Source organism: Theropithecus gelada, chromosome 1, assembly GCF_003255815.1.
Source record: "Theropithecus gelada isolate Dixy chromosome 1, Tgel_1.0, whole genome shotgun sequence".
In the NCBI taxonomy this organism is placed as follows: domain Eukaryota; kingdom Metazoa; phylum Chordata; class Mammalia; order Primates; family Cercopithecidae; genus Theropithecus; species Theropithecus gelada.
The window spans coordinates 128,821,803-128,840,044 of NC_037668.1; the positions used below are offsets into that span (position 1 = coordinate 128,821,803).

Here is an 18,242-nt window from a genome sequence, read left to right on the forward strand (position 1 = left end):
CATGTAGTGTTTGTAGATTAATGAAAGTTTTGTTCCTTATTTTGTCCCTAATCCTACCTCAAATGGATTAGGATACAAAATGTACTAGGTATAATAAAGACTGTGAAGAGGGTTTATCAAGAACTTCATTACCAATGGTGTATCATGTAGAAAGAGAGCATCCCCTGAAGGGGATAAGGGAGATTTTATACTCATGTATCAAACCAAATGTCAGCCAGAATACCAGCATGAAACAGGAATGACTCAGTGCAGTGAGCAGGTCCCAGACAAATGTGTAAAATAGCTGCAGTTGCCTTTTGATATCTCCCATGCTCCTTGTTTCTGCCTTTCCCTCGTTCCAACTTTAACAGTACTGTCACTAGCCCATACTCATCTCTCTCTCTCTCTCTGTGTCTCTCTTTTTCTTTATCAAATCTCCAGTATCCAGACATAATCTGAAATTTATTCCCTCTAGGGAGTAGAAGTGACTCAATTTGGTATTTCACTCATGGGACATTGAATGTAATAAAAAAAGGATAGAGGTCTAAATATGGACTTTCATACATGTGGGAGCTGAGTGGAAGGTTCTTAAGGGATGAGAGCTTTGTGGAGACACTGGAGTCAAGTGATATAGGTGATTTAATTTACCCTGTTTGACTTTTCAGCAGCATATGACATATTGACAATCCCCCTGTTTTCGAAGGCAAATTTTTATTATCTTTAAAAATTATGTTTGTTTATTTATTTATTTTGGAGATGGGGTCTCTCTCTGTTGCCCAGGCTGGAGTGCAGTGGCTTGATCATGGCTCACTGCAGCCTTGACCTCCCGGGCCCAAGTGATTCTCCTACCTCAGCCTCCAGAGTAGCTGGGGCTACAGGCACACACCACCATGCCTGGCTAATTTATTTATTTTGTAGAGATGGATCTCATTATGTTACCTGGGAGAATTATTCTTATTTTTGTGTACAGAAAACTTGACAGTGTACGGTTAACCCAGTTTAGTAGCAAGTGTTCCAGCTCTTGCCTTTTCCTACTTGGCAATGTGAGCCACAGATTTAGGACCCAGGACATTACCTTCCCAGTGGTGGTAGCAGATCTCATCATATCTGTCTTTGTCATTGGTCCTGATAGCTTCCATCAACTTCATCAAAGCTCCTCTGTCTTCCCAGTTAAACTGTATGAAGGCGACAGTGGTGCAGGTCTTCCTGTGGACTAGACATCCCAGTCTTGCCTTCCCCTTGATAAGGCAGTAAGGGACCCATATTTTACAACACAGGGCAGGCAGAAAGACAGCCAGCTTGATGGGATCCTCATCATGTTCAATCACCACCATTTGAGACTTCTTGTTCTCTACCACGGTAATGACAGTGTTAAAACTGCTTGAAGGACTGGTGGTCTCTTAATGGGGAGAGACCCTTTGCTGTCAGCTCTCTTCTCGGCCCAGCCAACAGTCTCTGCTTCTTCCCTTGCTTTGTCTCTGGACTGCACTTGTGGGCCAGCTTAAGCAGTTGAGTAACTGGCAGTCCAACGCCTGAGTGAACTGGTTAATGGCAGAAGGAACTTTCGGCTACTCGTGGAGGATAGCCCTTTGCTGCTGCAACTGCATGTAGCGGGGCCATTTAACAAAGCAGGTGAGGTCCCTTTTGGGTGGGATATCCTGTCCAATGCCAAAATTCTTAGGTCTTTTCTCAAACAGGGACTTCCCATGTTCTTGGCCTCCTGCTTCTTCATGACAGCAGGAGTCGGTGCCACTTTCTTCCCCTTAGCCTCCTTTCCTTTCAGCACCTTAGGCGGTTGGAGGACAGACCGACAACTCCCTTTTTTAAGAAGCCCTCTCCTGTCTTGGATGCTCTGTCATCATCCTTTCCTGCTCCCTCCATTTCACTGTCCAGAGTGTCTCAGATCCCTTTGTTCTTCTCTAAACAAACTTTAAACATTGTTGTTCCTAAGGGATTATTCTCAGGCCCTCTTTATTTCTTTCTCTAAACTCTCCCCCTAGGTTGCCTTGTCTATTAACAAGGATTTAAATACCATCTTTATGCAGATGACTTCCATATTTTTATATCCATTCCTCTGAGCTCCAGACTTAACCAAAAATTTACTTGACATGTCCAAGTTAAAACACCTGAGTCAAAACCCTTGATTTTTTTTTAACCCTACAACTAATTTCATGTCTCTAGCAGTCTTCCTCAGATTAATAAATGTCAGCACCATCCACCTGGTTTGTTATTAAGAGCCATCTTTCATTCCTCTTTTTTCCTTACCAGTTATATCCACTGCATCATTGATATGATTTGGCTGTGTCCCCACCCCAATCTCATCTAGAAATGTAGCTTCCATAATTCCCACATGTTGTGGGAGGGACTGAGTGGGGGATAATTGAATCATAGGCGTGAATTCCCCCATACTGTTCCTGTGGTAGTGAATAAGTCTCATGAGATCTGATGGTTTTATAAGTGGTTTCCCCTTCCACTTGACTTTCATTCTCTCTTGCCTGCTACCATGTAAGATGTGCCTTTGCCCCTCCTTTGCCTTCTGCCATGATTGCGAGGCCCCCCCAGCCATGTTGAACTGTGAGTCCATTAAACCTCTTTTTCTTTATAAAATACCCAGTCTCAGTTATTTTTTCATAGCAGTATGAAAATGAACTAATACAATCATCAAGTCCTGAATTCTACTACCAAAGTACATCTGAAATCCTGCAGCTTTTCTCTATCTCCATTGCCATCATCCTAATTTATGCCACTATTTTTTTCTCCCCTAGAGTTCTGCAATAGCTGCCTTCATTATTACACCAAATAAGATTACATAAAAAGCAAAAGTGTAGTGGTTTAGAGTGAATACTCTGGAGTGTACAACCTAGGTTTGAATCCTGGCTCTGCCCATTACTAAAAATGTGAATTTAAGCAAGTTACTTAAGTTTTCTGTGCTGCAATTGCTTCAGCTACAAAATGATGAGAATAATAGCACCTGCCTTAATATTAAGTGCATTTTTTTCATTTGATTAAATTAGTTTTTTAAATGGGAAGAATTGTGCCTAACATAGAAAACTCTTATTAATATGCAAATAGAATCATGTTATTCAGTTCTTAAAACCCTTTAGTGGCTTCTCATGTGCTTGATATAAAATTCAAGCTTCAAATCAGAGCCTCTAGGTCCCATGTGACCTGGCCCTGCCTCCACCCTGACCTCAACTCTGTTCACTCTCCCTCTCTCATTATACTCCAGACACACAGGGCTTCTCTCAGCTTCCCAGACATGCTAAGCTCTTTGCTGTCTCAAGGGCTTCTCTCTTCCTATTCCATCCACCTAGAACCTCCTCCAATTCCTGATTCCTTTGCCTATTTCAGATTCAGCCTACATAACACATCTTGCTAGCAACTTTCTCTGGCCATGTTATTTAAGGTAGGTTGCCTTCTTTTGTATTAGAGCTATTTTGTTTTGTTCATATCACTTACTACGTTATTTAGTAATTTCACTCGTTGTTGTTTTCTGCCATCCTCACCAAAATGCAAGTTATGTGAATCCAGTGGCATGAATATTGCGCCCATTGTTGGATCACTGGTACCTAACACAGTGCCTTGCACATAAGTGCTCATAAATATTTAGTGAATGAATGAAATGAACAATTGCTAGGCCAGTATTGACTTTCAGAAGAAACTCAAGTATAAGCCAGAATTCAAGCTCTGCAGGATGTACTAAATAATACACCAACAAGTACTGGCCACCTGACTTGCTTTGCTATTCAGTAAAACAAGAAATACAGTGGATAGTTGTCAGCCTAGTAGAGGAGAAAGTTCTGAATATGGAGACAAAAGTCCTGGGTTCTTTGTCCGGGATCTTATACTAACCATCTTTGTGACCTTGAACAGGCTCAACACATCTCAGAAACTCACTCCCTCATTGGAGAATAAAAGTGGTTGAAATAAGCAACCCCTAGGGTTCCCTCCGGCATAACATTTGTTTTGGATGCAGCGTTTCTCCATAGAGAAGACAAAATCAGCGCATAATTTGGTTCTCATGTTGGAGATAAATGAATTTTAGGAGAATTAAGAAATCATCCACAGATGCTGGGATAGATTCTCCTTAGAGTATTTTAAATAAGTGAGAATTTATCGCTTCAATAATTATTTATTGATCCCTGTATGCTCTCTGGAGTCATGCCCACTGTTACCTTGCCTAAAAGCAGCTCCTCTACTTTTTCTTTGTTTGCACAGCTCATGATTCAAGCAATATTTCACTACACACACACACACATACACACACAGAGATACACACACATGTATGCACATATTCATACAAACACACATTTTCTTTAACTCTAAGCTTTTATTCTTGCCTTGTTTCCTAGAAAATCCTCTCTTCTATCAATTTATTAAGAAAAAATTTTCCCAGTCCTCTTAGTTAAAGATTATTGGGTTATAATTTTACCAAGAAAGGGAAGGCACATTTCCCACAACTTCTGTCCCACTCATCTCCAAAACTCTTGAGTGTGCCCAGGGCCCTGCTAACAACTTCTATAAAAGTGTCTATCCACTTCTTCCTCTCTCATGCATTCAAACACTTTTTCACATTTTAAAAACAATTTTAAAATATGTTTGACTCAGCTAGTAATTAACATTACTATTATGATATTAAGGTTAATATTCAAATGATATAATTTTTATGTATTTTGTGATATGATTATACAGTGTTTTAGATACATTTGGGGATAATGGGCTCTCTTAGGTTTGGTAAGACTCCATGCACCATTTCTTATTATCCAAATTCTACCCGTTCTTCCAGAACCAACTCATGTGCTGCCTCCATCATAAACCTTGCTTTATTTCTTTGTCAGGAAGGAACCTACCCTTCCTTTGAACTCCTGTAGCACTTTATTCATTCATTTGTTTATCTATTCATTTATTCGCTCACTCATTCACTATTCATTACTATCTCATTACATAGTAGATAGTAACTATCTACTATGTGTAAATAAAAATCTCTTCTCTCATGGAGTTTATAATTTAATGGAGGAGAGAGATAAAACTGTGTACATATTATGTTAGATAGTGATATGTTAGATGGTGATGTGTTTCATGAAAACATAAGGCAGCACTGTTATTTTCATGAAAAATAAGGCAGGATAAGGTTATAGGTAGTTTTGACATAAGGGGGTCGCCTCAAGGAGAAATGTTCTTTAATCAGAGACCTGTCAGGAATGAGGGAGTAGGCTAGAAGACAGGTACAGGGAAAAAAAATTTTAAGTGGAAGGTCAGTATTTTAGTCTACTTGGGCTACTATAACAAAATACTTTAGACTGGGTAACTTAAAAACAGCAGAAATATCTCACAGTTCTAGATGCTGGGAAGCCCAAGAAAACATCAGCAGATTCAGTGTCCAGTGAGTGCCTCCTTTCTGGTTCGTAGGTGACTCCTTTTCCCTGTGCCTTCACATGGTAAAAAGGACGAAGTAGTTCTTTGAGGCTTCTTTCGTAAAGGCACTAATCCCATTCACGGGACTCAACCCTCATGACCTAACCGCTTCATAAAGGCTCCACTTCTTTTTAATATTTTTATTATACTTTAAGTTCTGGGGTACATGTGCAGAATGTGCAGTTTTGTTACACAGGTATTGACCCCTCACCTACATTAGGTATTTCTCCTAATGCTATCCCTTCCCTAGCCCCCCACACCATGACAGGCCCGAGTGTGTGATGTTCCCCTCCCTGTGGCCATGTGTTCTCATTGTTCAATGCCTACTTATGAGTGAGAACATGCAGTGTTTGGTTTTCTCTTCTTGCGTTAGTTTGCTGAGAATGACGGTTTCTAGCTTCATCCATGTTCCTGCAAAGGACGTGAACTCACCCTTTCTTATGAAGGCCCCACCTCTTAATACTGTTGCATTGGGGATTCAGTTTTGCCATATGAATTTTGGGGGAATACAAACATGCAAGCCATAGCATCTCACCTCTAGGCCCTTAAAATTTTATCATTTTCCCATGAAAAATACATTTATTCCATCCCAACAGCCCCCCAAATCTTAACTCATTTCAGCATCAACAGTTAAAGTCCAAAGTCTCATCTAACTATCATTTAAATCAGATATGGGTGAGACTCAAAGGTGTGATTCATCCTAAGGCAAATCCTCCTCCAGCTGTGAGCTTATGAAATCAAACAAGTTAGGTGCTTTCAAAATACAATGGTAGGACAGGTCTAGGACAGACATTCTCATTACAAAAGGAAAAAATAGGAAAGAAAATGGATAATAGGTCCTGACCAAGTCTAAAACTAAAGAGGGCAAATGTTATATCTTAAGGCTTGAAAATGATCTTCTTTGACTGGAATTCCCATCTTCCAGACACACTGGCTGGGGCTGGGTCCTCAAATCTCCAGTAGCACCCATAGCTTTGCTGGGTACAGCCCATGCTGCAGTTGTCATGGGTAGAAGTCTGGTGCCTTTGGTTCTCTCAGGCTGGAGTTGCATGCTGGTGGCTTTAACAGTCTATGGTGTTGGAGGATATCCTGACCCCATGGCACCACTAGGCATTGCCCTAATAGGGGCTATCAGTAATAACCCACTACTGTGGCAGGCCATTCTGTGCCTGGGCCCTGCTGCTCTCTGGGACATCCTTCCAAACCTAGGGAGGCTGCCATATTCCCACAGCTTGTTTACTTTGCACACTGCACTTTGTGCTGGGGTTGGCACAGCATGGATGCTACCAAGGTTTATCACCTGCCCTCCAGAAAGGTGGCTATTGTAAACGTCAGTACACCTGGGCCACTGGATCTGAGGCAGCCAAGGAGCACTGTGCCAGAATGCAGGGAGCAGAGACTTGAGTGATGTCTTGCAGGCACCCAAGGCTACACTTGGCATCATTGTGTCCTCCAGGCCTTGGCACTCTGAACCTGTGATGGAAGGGACATTCTAAATGCCTTTGGGGTTATTCTTTCATTGTCTTGAAGAATAGCACCTGGCTTCCACTGACAGTTACTCATCTCCTTATCAAGGGTCACTTGGCCATACACTTGGCATCCTCCTTTTTCATTCTTTACAATATGCATAGGCTGAGAATTTTCCAAATCTTTTAAGACCTGCTTCTTATTTTATTATAAATTCTATCTTTAAATAATTTTTCTTTTCTTGCACTTTACTGTAAGCCATGTCAAGAGAAACTGTGCAGGTTCTTCAACATTTTGCTTAGATATTTCTTTAGCCAAATATCCAATTTCATTTTTTGCAAGTTTTACCTTCCACAAAACACTAGAACATGAACACAATTCAGCCAAACTCTTTGCCACTTTAAAACAAGGATGGCTTTTCCTACCATTTCCAATAGCATGTTCTTCATTTCCATCTGAAACTTCATCAGAGTGGCCTTTACTGAATCTCCATGTTTCTAACAACATTCTGTTTATGACCACTTATGTGCTATTTAAGAAGATTGAGGCTTTCTCTACAGAACTTTTCTTTTTCTGAGTCCTCACCTGAGTCACCCTTAATGTTTTGTTCATGGCAATGTAGGCTTTTTCTATCATGCATCTCCAGACTTTTCATCCTCTACCCTATTCTAAATCCACTTCAACATTTTTAGGTATTCTTTATAGCAACACCCCACTCTTGGTACCAATTTCTGTCTTAGTCCATTTGGGCTACTGTAATAAAATATCTTACACTGGGTAACAAATAAAATAAATTCATTTTGCACAGTTCTAGAGGTGGAAAAGTTCAAGATCAAGGCACCAGCAGATTCTGTGTCTGGGCCTGCTTTCTGGTTTGTATATGGTATTTTCTCATTTCATTCTCACAAGGTGAAGGGGTTCAAACAAGTTCTTTGGGGCTTTTTTTCATCAGAACACTGATCCCCCTAAAGGCCTCACCTCATAATACTATTGCAATGAGGATCAGGTTTCAACATACAAATTTTTGTGGCACACAAACATTCAGACCATAGCAGCTAGTGTGTTTGGAGAGGAGTGTCTGGGAGGGAGTCCGATAGGAGATGAGAGCAAATATGTAATGTAATGGTGGGATGGGGATAGGGTGCAAATTCTATAGTTAGTTAAGGCTTTTGGTTTTTACTCTGAGTGAGATGGGAGGCCATTACAAAGTTTTGAGCAGAGAAACAACACTATCTGAATTATGCTTCAAAAGGATTGTTCTGACTGCTGAGTGGCAAATAGGCTACAGTGGGTGAGGGATGGAAGCAAGATAATTTTCCAGAGGCTAAGGCCGTGGTAGTTATGGTGGAAGTGATGAGATATAGTTTTATTTTGCAAATGTTTTGAAGGTAGACCTGGCAGGAGATCATGCTAAGATGTGGGGGATGAAAGAAAGATCAGGAAGATGGGAGAGAGAGCAAGTTTGGAGAAGATTAAAAGTTCAGATTTGGATGTGTTATGTTTGAAATGTCTATATGACTTTTGGGAATAATTGTGGAATGAACAGTTATATTTATGAGACCAGAGTTCACTAGAGAGATCCAGGTTGAAGATGTAAATTTGGAAGTCATCTACATATAGGTGGTATTTAAAGGTCTGAAAAATATAAGAGATTACAAAGGAATGGTGCTTTTACCTGTGCCTCTTTTAAACATGTTTTACATACTTTATTATTAGTTCTAAGTTTTCTCTTACCCATTACTAGATTAATTTCCTTGAAGGTAGACTTTGTGCCTTAACTCTCACAGGGCCTAGCCCAGAACCTAGCTATAAGTAGGATCTTAAGAAATGATTTTAGCCAGAGTCAATAGAACAACTTACTAACAGTGTAAGACAAAGTGTGATTATGAGTTAAAACTGTGGTACAGTTAATGCTAGACGATTTCAGCAAATGATGTGCTCAGTGTGGTTTGGAAGGCATTTTCCAGAACATTGGTACTAAGAGGGGAAATAAGGAAAGGAAATGATCAGAATAGGGGAAGAAGAGGAGAAAAGCCTACGGAATTGGGAGAGCTGGATAATAGGAATTGTTTTGGTTCTATGAAGGCTAATACAATTGAAAAAGACATGCAAAACCCTGGTTTTCTTTTCTTTCTTTCTTTTTCTTTCTTTTTTTTTTTTTTTTTGAGATGCAGTCTCTCTCTGTTGCCCAGGCTGGAGTGCAGTGGTGCAATCTCGGCTAACTGCAAGCTCCGCCTCCCGGGTTCACTCCATTCTCCTGCATCAGCCTCCTGAGTGGCTGGGATTACAGGTGCCCGCCACCACTTCTGGCTATTTTTTTTTTGTATTTTTTAGTAGAGATGGTGTTTCACCATATTAGCCAGGTTGGTCTGAATCTCCTGATCTCGTGATCTGCCTGTCTTGGCCTTCCAATGTGCTGGGATTGAGCCACCGCACCTGGCCCAAACCCTGGTTTTCTATACTTATTATTAGTTATAAATTTCCTCTTAGAACTGGAAAAGATGCCAAACCATTGATTGGATAGGGTGTAAAGAATTAGAGGATGATTGAAGAAGAGGGTGACTTAAAACAGCAACTCTCAAACTTGAGCTTGCCTGGAGGGCTTGTTAATACACAGATTCCTGGGCCCTCACTTCTGAAATTCCTGGTTCGATTGCTCTGGAGCAGGGTCAAGAATCTGCATTCCTAAAAACATTTATAGATGCTGTTGTTTCTGCTATTTTGAGATCTGTACTTTGAGAATCACAGGTTTAGAAAGGGGACAACCTTTATAAAATAAATTTGTAAAATGTACCTTTGTGTGAACATATGTCACAAAATCTTGCTCTGATTTGTTAAACTTTCTAGAAATTTTGGAGTTTCAAGTTCTTATTCCAATCTTGCAAACTGAAACATTTTTTCAACAACTCAACCTTTTTGCCAGCCTTACTCAGAGCAGCCATCAACTCCCACCAGACTTTTCCTCAGGTATCTGGACCAAAGCATGGCATGCCTGATGGCAATATGCACCATGTGACCTGTGTGTTCACTGAATTACAGGGCTTGGAGAGATGGCAGATATTATTTAGTTGTTTTCCTTTACATAATATTTTAAAATGTACTAACCACTTATTGAGGCCATGGTATATTTCCAGGGCTAAACTAGATGCCCGTGACATAATAACTATAATATTAATGGTGTCATGTAATGTTTATTGAGAGTTTCCTATGTTCTATCCACCGATCCTAGTGCTTTCCATGTGTTAACCATATCACTAGCCATAACACCACTATGTAGCATTGTAGTATTCTTATTTCTATTTTATAGATTAGGGGTTGGCAAACCATGATCTTTGGCTTGTTTTTATAAGATTCATGAGCTAAGAATGGTTTTACATTTTCAAAAGGTTAGAGGAAGAAAGAGAGAGAGAGTAAGAGAGAGAAAGCAGAGTATGCTATAGAAACTATATTAGAGTTTGCAAAGCCTAAATTATTATCTGGCCCTGTACAAGAACAGTTTGCTGACACCTGTTATAGATGATACAACTCAGCCAAAAGGAGGCTCAAATGGTGGAGCCATTAGAACCCAGGTAGTCTGTAACTTGGAGAGACAAACTCTGCTTTTGAGTTGGTGATTAAGGCCCAGAGAGGTAGAAGAGACTTACCTATGTTGTCAATTATTGGCAGTGCTGGGACTTCATGCCAAGACTTTCAGTTCACTGTTATTTCTGATACACCCCAGGATGTTCTTGATACTCTTTCCCACCCCCTCCAGAATAGACCTTAGAAATAATCAGTTTTGAACCTGTTAAATGCTTGATTTTCTTCTCCTACTTACCCAGTGCAAAGTTATCTGGTGAGGAAAACTACAAGATAGCTCAATTCAGTTTTGGATAGGTTCAATGGTTAGACATTCGTTATCAAACATCTGGCTAGTGATGTCTTTCATCTCTACCTCATCTTATCTTCTTGCAAAGTTGGGGCTAGTACAAAGAAGAAATCTAGCTCTATCACCTGAGTAGTCTGAAAGCTATTTCCATAATGATACATTGTCTTTTCTTTTTCCTTGTTTAGTTCTTATACTGTGCTACCACATGATTCTGTAATGGGTTGTAGTTTTCATTTCTTAGGTTAAAATTATTTTTTACAATAGGCTGAAAACTTTAAATAGAATGAATGATATGCCTTGGGGAGCTCCAAAGCAGGTATTGGAGGTACAGAGATAATTAAGATAGTGCCCCAGGCATTATCAAGCTGACATAAGGGAAAAAGAGTTCCTGCACCAAAAAGGCAAGCTCCTCATACACCCTGAAGATAATCCAGCTAGGCTGTATGTCCCAGTCCATTCCTCAAATCTAGGATTACATTAATCAGTATCCTTATTCATTGTTCAGGGCAATGTCATTTCACTTAAGCTGAGAAAACAATGCAGCCACCAGTGACTGTTTAGTCTAGATACTCATTTTAGATATGGATAATCAAAAAGAGTAGAAACCAGCAGCATGAAAACCAAGTTCTAAAATGAAAAAAAAAAAAAAGAAAAAAAAAGAAACAAAATTCTGAAGAAACAGAGTTATATAGGAAATTGAAGATAACTTTAATAAAGTTATAATCAAGTACTTCCAGAAAGATTTGAGAAGATTTTAAACACATAAAATAAGAATAGTTTGCTATGAAAAAGAAGCCATTATAGAACTCTAAAGTGCTTTAGAAAATTTAAAACTTGATTTTCAAAATATTCACTGTCTTCAATGAAATGTTGAATGAGATAGCTGACAATTGAGTTAGCAATGGAGAACAAGTCTGTCCAGGAGGAATACAATGCAAGTCAAATATATAATAATTTTTAAGTTTTCTGGTAGCTACATTAAATAACGAGTGAAAAGGGGAACCTGGGCAAGATGGGCAAATAGGAACAGCTCCAGTCTGCAGCTCTCAGCGAGATCAATGCAGAAGGAGGGTGATTTCCGCATTTCCAACTGAGGTACCTGGCTCATCTCACTGGGACAGGTTAGACAGTGGGTGCAGCTCACAGATGGTGAGCAGAAGTAGGATGGGGCATTGCCTCACCCAGTAAGCACAAGGGGTTAGGGAACTACCCACCCCAGACAAGGGAAGCCATGAGGGACTGTGCCATGAGGAATATTGCGTTCCGGCCCAGATACTATGCTATTCCCATGGTCTTCACAACCCGCAGACCAGAAGATTCCCTTGGGTGCCTACACCACCAGGGCCCTGGATTTCAAGCACGAAACTGGGGGACCATTTGGGTAGATACTGAGCTAGCTGCAGGAGTTTTATTTCATACCCAGCTGGCGCCTGGAATGCCAGCGAGACAAGACCATTTACTTCCCTGGAAAGAGGGCTGAAGCCAGGGAGTCAAGTGGTCTAGCTCAGCGGATCCCACCCCCATGGAGCCTAACAAGCTAAGATCTATTGGCTTGAAATTCTTGCTGCCACCACAGCAGTCTGAATTCAACCCGGGATGCTTGACCTTGGTGGAGGGAGGTGCGTCTGCCATTACTGAGGCTTGAGTAGGCAGTTTTACCCCTCACAGTGTAAACAAAGCTGCCTGGAAGTTCAAACTGGGTAGAGCCCACCACAACTCAGCAAAAAGTCACTGTAGACAGACTGCCTCTCTAGATTCCTCCTCTCTGGGCAAGGAAAGTCAGCAGCCCAAGTCAGGGGCTTATAGACAAAACTCCCATCTCCCTGGGACAGACCACTCGGGGGAAGGGGCACCTATGGGCCTAGCTTCAGCAGACTTAAACATTCCCGCCTGTTGGCTCTGAAGAGAGCAGCAGATCTCCCAGTACAGTGCTTGAGTTCTGCTAAGGGACAGACTGCCTCCTCAAGTGGATCCCTGACTCCCATGCCTACTGACTGGGAGACACCCCCCAGCAGGGGTCGACAGATACCTCATACAGAAGACCTATGGCTGGCATCTGGAAGGTGCCCCTCTGAGACAAAGCTTCTAGAGGAAGGAACAGGTGTCAGTCTTTGCTGTTCTGCAGCCTCTGCTGGTGATATCCAGGCAAACAGGGTCTGGAGTGGAGCTCCAGCAAACTCCAGCAGACCTGCAGCAGAGGGGCCTGACGTTAGAAGGAAAACTAACAAGTAGAAAGGAATAGCATCAACATCAACAAAAAAGACATCCACACAGAAACCCCATCCGAAGGTCACCAATATCAAAGACCAAAGGTAGATAAATCCAAGAAGTTGATGAAAAATCAGCACAAAAAGGCTGAAAATTCCAAAAATCAGAATGCCTCTTCTCCTCCAAAGGATCACAACCCCTCGCCAGCAAGTGAACAAAACTGGACAGAGAATTAGTTTGATGAATTGACAGAAGTAGGCTTCAGAAGATGGGTAATAACAAATCCCAATGAGCTCAGGGAGCATGTTCTAACCTTATGTAAGGAAGCTAAGAACAAAGGACTAATATCCAGAATCTTGAAAAAAGGTTAGAGGAATTACTAACTAGAATAACCAGTTTAGAGAAGAACATAAATGACCTGTGGAGCTGAAAAGCAGCATGAGAACTTCCTGAAGCCTACACAAGTATTAATAGCCAAACTGATCAAGCAGAGGAAAGGGTATCAGAAATTGAAGATCAACTGAATGAAATAAAGTGTGAAGACAAGAATAGAGAAAAAAGAATGAAAGGGAATGAACAAAGCCACCAAGAAATATAGGACTGTGAAAAGACCAAACATACGTTTGACTGGTGTACCTGAAAGTGACAAGGAGAATGGAACCAAGTTGGAAAACATACTTCAGGATATTATCCAGGAGAACTTCCCTAACCTAGCAAGACAGGCCAACATTCAAATTCAGGAAATACAAAGAACACCACAAAGATACTCCTCGAGAAGAGCAAACTGAAGACACATAACTGTCACACCCACCAAGGTGGAAGTGAAGGTGAAAATGTTAAAGTGTTACCCACAAAGGGAAGCCCACAAAACTAACAGCAGATCTCTCTGCAGAAATCCTACCAGCCAGAAGAGAGTGGGGGCCAATATTCAACATTCTTAAAGAAAAGAATTTTCAACCCAGAAGTTCATATCCAGCCAAACTAAGCTTCATAAGCAAAGGAGAATTAAAATCCTTTACAACAAGTAAATGCTGAGAGATTTTGTCACCATCAGGCCTGCCTTATAAGAGCTCCTGAAGGAAGCACTAAGTATAAAAAGAAAAAAACAGGTATCAGCCACTGCAAAAACATACCAAATTGTAAAGACCAGCGACACTATGAAGAAACTGCATCAACCAATGGGCAAAATAACCAACTAACAACATACTGACAGGATCAAATTAACACATAACAATATTAACCTTGAATGTAAATGGACTAAATGCCCCAATTAAAAGATGTATACTAGCAAATTGGATAAAGAGTCAATACCAATCAGTGTTGTATATTCAGGAGACTCATCACATGGCCGAAGACACACACAGGTCAAAATAAAGGGATGGAGAAAGATTTACCAAGCAAATGGAAAACAAAACAAAACAAACAAACAAACAACAACAACAAAAAGCAGGGGTTGCAATCCTAGTCTCTGATAAAACAGACTTTAAACCAACAAAGATCAAAAAAGACAAAGAAGGGCATTACATGATGGTAAAGGGATCAATGCAACAGGAAGAGTCACCTATCCTAAATATAGATGAACCCATTACAGGAGCACCCAGATTCATAAAGCAAGTTCTTAGAGATGTACAAAGAAACTTATACTCCCACATAGTAATAGTAGGAGACTTTAACACCACACTGTCAATATTAGACAGATCAACAAGACATAATTAACAAGGATATTCAAGACTTGAACTCAGTTCTGGACCAAGCAGACCTAATAGATATCTACAGAATTCTTCACCCCAAATTAACAGAATATACATTCTTCTCAGCACCACATTGTACTCATTCTAAAATTGACCGTGTAATTGGAAGTAAAATATTCCTCAGCAAATGCAAAAGAACAGAAATCATAACAGTCTCTCAGACCACAGTGCAATCAAATTACTCAAGATTAAGAAACTCACTCAAAACCGCACAACTACATGGAAACTGAACAATCTGCTCCGAAATACCTACTGGATACATAATTAAATGAAGGCAGAAATAAAGATGTTATTTGAAACCAACGAGAACAAAGACACAATGCACCAAAATCTCTGGGACACAGCTAAAGCAGTGTTCAGAGGGAAATGTATAGCAATAAATGCCCACAGGAGAAAGCAGGAAAGATCCAGAATTGACAGCCTAACATCACAATTAAAAGAACTAGAGAAGCAAGAGCCAACAAATTCAAAAGCTAGCAGAAGACAAGAAATAACTCAGATCAGAGCAGAACTGAAGGAGATAGAGACATAAAAAACCCTTCAAAAATTAATGAATCCAGGAGACGGTTTTCTGAAAAGATCAACAAAATAGACTGCTAGCCAGACTAATAAAGAAGAAAAGAGAAAAGAATCAGATAGATGCAATAAAAAATGATAAAGCGGATATCACCACTGATCCCACAGAAATACAAACTACCGTCAGAGAATACTATAAACACCTCTATGCAAATAAAGGAGAAAATCTGGAAGAAATGGATAAATTCCTGGACACATACACCCTCCCTAAACTAAGTAAGGAAGAAGTCGAATCCCTGAAGAGACCAATAACAAGTTCTGAAATTGAGGCAATAATTAATAGCCCACTAACCAAAAAAAGCCCAGGACCAGAGGGATTCACAGCCAAATTCTACCAGAGATACAAAGAGGAGCTGGTACCATTCCTTCTGAAACTATTCCAATCAACAGAAAAAGTGGGAATCCTCCCTAACTCATTTTATGAAGGCAGCATCATCCTGACACCAAAACCTGGCAGACACACAACAACAAAAAAAGAAAATTTCAGGCCAATATTCCTGATGAACATCGATGCGAAAATTCTCAATAAAATACTGGCAAACCGAATCCAGCAGGACATCAAAAAGCTTATCCAGCACGATCAAGTCGGCTTCATCCCTGGGATGCAAGGCTGGTTCAACATATGCAAATCAATAAACGTAATCCATCACATAAACAGAACCAATGACAAAAACCACATTATTATCTCAATAGATGCAGAGAAGGCCTTTGATAAAATTCAACACCTCTTCATGCTAAAAACTCCCAATAAACTAGGTATTGATGGAATGTATCTCAAAATAATAAGAGCTCTTTATGCCAAACCCACAGCCAATATCATACTGAATGATCAAAAACTGGAAGCATTCCCTTTGAAAACCAGCACAAGACAAGTTTCTAGACCTCTCACCACTTCTATTCACCATGGTATTGGTTGTTCTCACCAGGGCAATCAGGCAAGAGAAATAAATCAAGGTATTCAGATAGGAAGAGAGGAAGTCAAATTGTCTCTGCAGATGACATGATTGTGTATTTAGAAAGCCCCATTGTCTCAGCCCAAAATCTCCTTAAGCTGATAAACAACTTCAGCAAAGTCTCAGGATACAAAACCAATGTGCAAAAATCACAGGCATTCTTATACACCAATAATAGACAAACAGAGAGCCAAATCATGACTGAACTCCCATTTACAATTGCTACAAAGAGAATAAAATACCTGGGAATACAACTTACAAGGGTTGTGAACGACCTCTTCAAGGAGAACTACAAACCACTGCTCAAGGAAATAAGAGGGGACACACACAAATGGAACAACATTCCATGCTCATGGACAGGAGGAATCAATATCGTGAAAATGTCCATATTGCCCAAAGTACTTTATACATTCAATGCTATCCCCGTCAAGCTAACATCGACTTTCTTCAGAGAATTAGGAAAAACTACTATACATTTCATACGGAACCAAAAAACAGCCTGTATAGCCAAGACAATCCTAAGCAGAAAGAACAAAGCTGGAGGCATCATGCTACCTGATTTCAAACTATAGTACACGGCTACAGTAACCAAAACAGAATGGTACTGCTGCCAAAACAGATATATAGACCAATGGAACAGAACGCAGGCCTCAGAAATAGCGCCACACATCTACAACCATCTGATCTTTGACAAACCTGACAAAAACAAGCAACGAGGAAAGGATTCCATATTTAATAAATGATGCTGGGAAAACTGGCTAGCCATATGCAGAAAACTGAACCTGACCCCATTCCTTATACCTTATACAAAAATTAACTCAAGATGGATTAAAGACTTAAACATAAGACCTAAAACCATAAAAACCCTAGAAGAAAACCTAGGCAATAGCATTCAGGACATAGGCATGGGCAAAGACTTCATGACAAAAACACCCAAAGCAATGGCAACAAAAGTCAAAATTGACAAATGGGATCTAATTAAACTAAATAGCATCTGCAGAGCAAAAGAAACTATCATCAGAGTGAACAGGCAATCTACAGAATGGTGGAAAGTTTTTGCAATCTATTCATCTGACAAAGGACTAATATCCAGAATCTACAAGAAACTTAAATTTACATGAAAAAAAAACCTCATCAAAATGTGGGCAAAGTATATGAACAGACACTTCTCAAAAGAAGACAGTTATGTGGCCAAGAAACATATGAAATAAAGCTCATAATCACTGGTCATTACAGTAATGCGAATCAAAATCACAATGAGATACCATCTCACACCAGTTAGAAGGCTATCATTAAAAAGTCAGGAATCAACAGGTGCTAGAGAGTATAAGAAAGCCTTTCCACTGTTGGTGGGAGTGTAAATTAGTTTAACCATTGTGGAAGACAGTGTGGTGATTCCTCAAGGATCTAGAAACAGAAATATCATTTGACCCAGCAATCCCATTACTGGGTAGATACCCAAAGGATTATAAGTCATTCTAGTATAAAGACACATGCATATGTATGTGTATTGCAGCACTTTTCACAATAGCAAAGACTTGAAATCAATGCAAATGCCCATCAATGATAGACTGGATAAGGAAAATGTGGCACATATACACCATGGAATACTATGCAACCATAAAAAGGATGAGTTCATGTCCTTTACAGGGACGTGGATGAAGCTGGAAACCATCATTCTCAGCAAACTAACACAGGAACAGAAAACCAAACACCTCATGCTCTCACTCATAAGCTGGAGTTGAACATTGAAAACACATGAACCCAAGGAGGGGAACATCACATACAGGGGTCTGTCAAGGAGTCGGGAGCTAGGAGAGGGATAGCATTAGGAGAAATACCTAACGTAGATGATGGGTTGATGTGTATACCTATGTAACAAACCTGCATGTTCTGCACATGTACCCCAGAACTTAAAGTATATATATTAAAAAATGAGTAAAAAGAGAGAGGTAAAATTAATTTTAACAAAGTATTTGACATTTAACCCGATATACCTCAAATATTATCACTTTAATGTGTAAT

At 40.1% G+C, this 18,242-nt stretch overlaps 1 pseudogene; it reads right to left on the minus strand.

Annotated features, from left to right (window-relative positions):
- Positions 1-968: 968 nt before the first annotated feature.
- The window catches only part of LOC112629229, an 88,852-nt pseudogene continuing 71,578 nt past the window's right edge, over positions 969-18,242 (minus strand).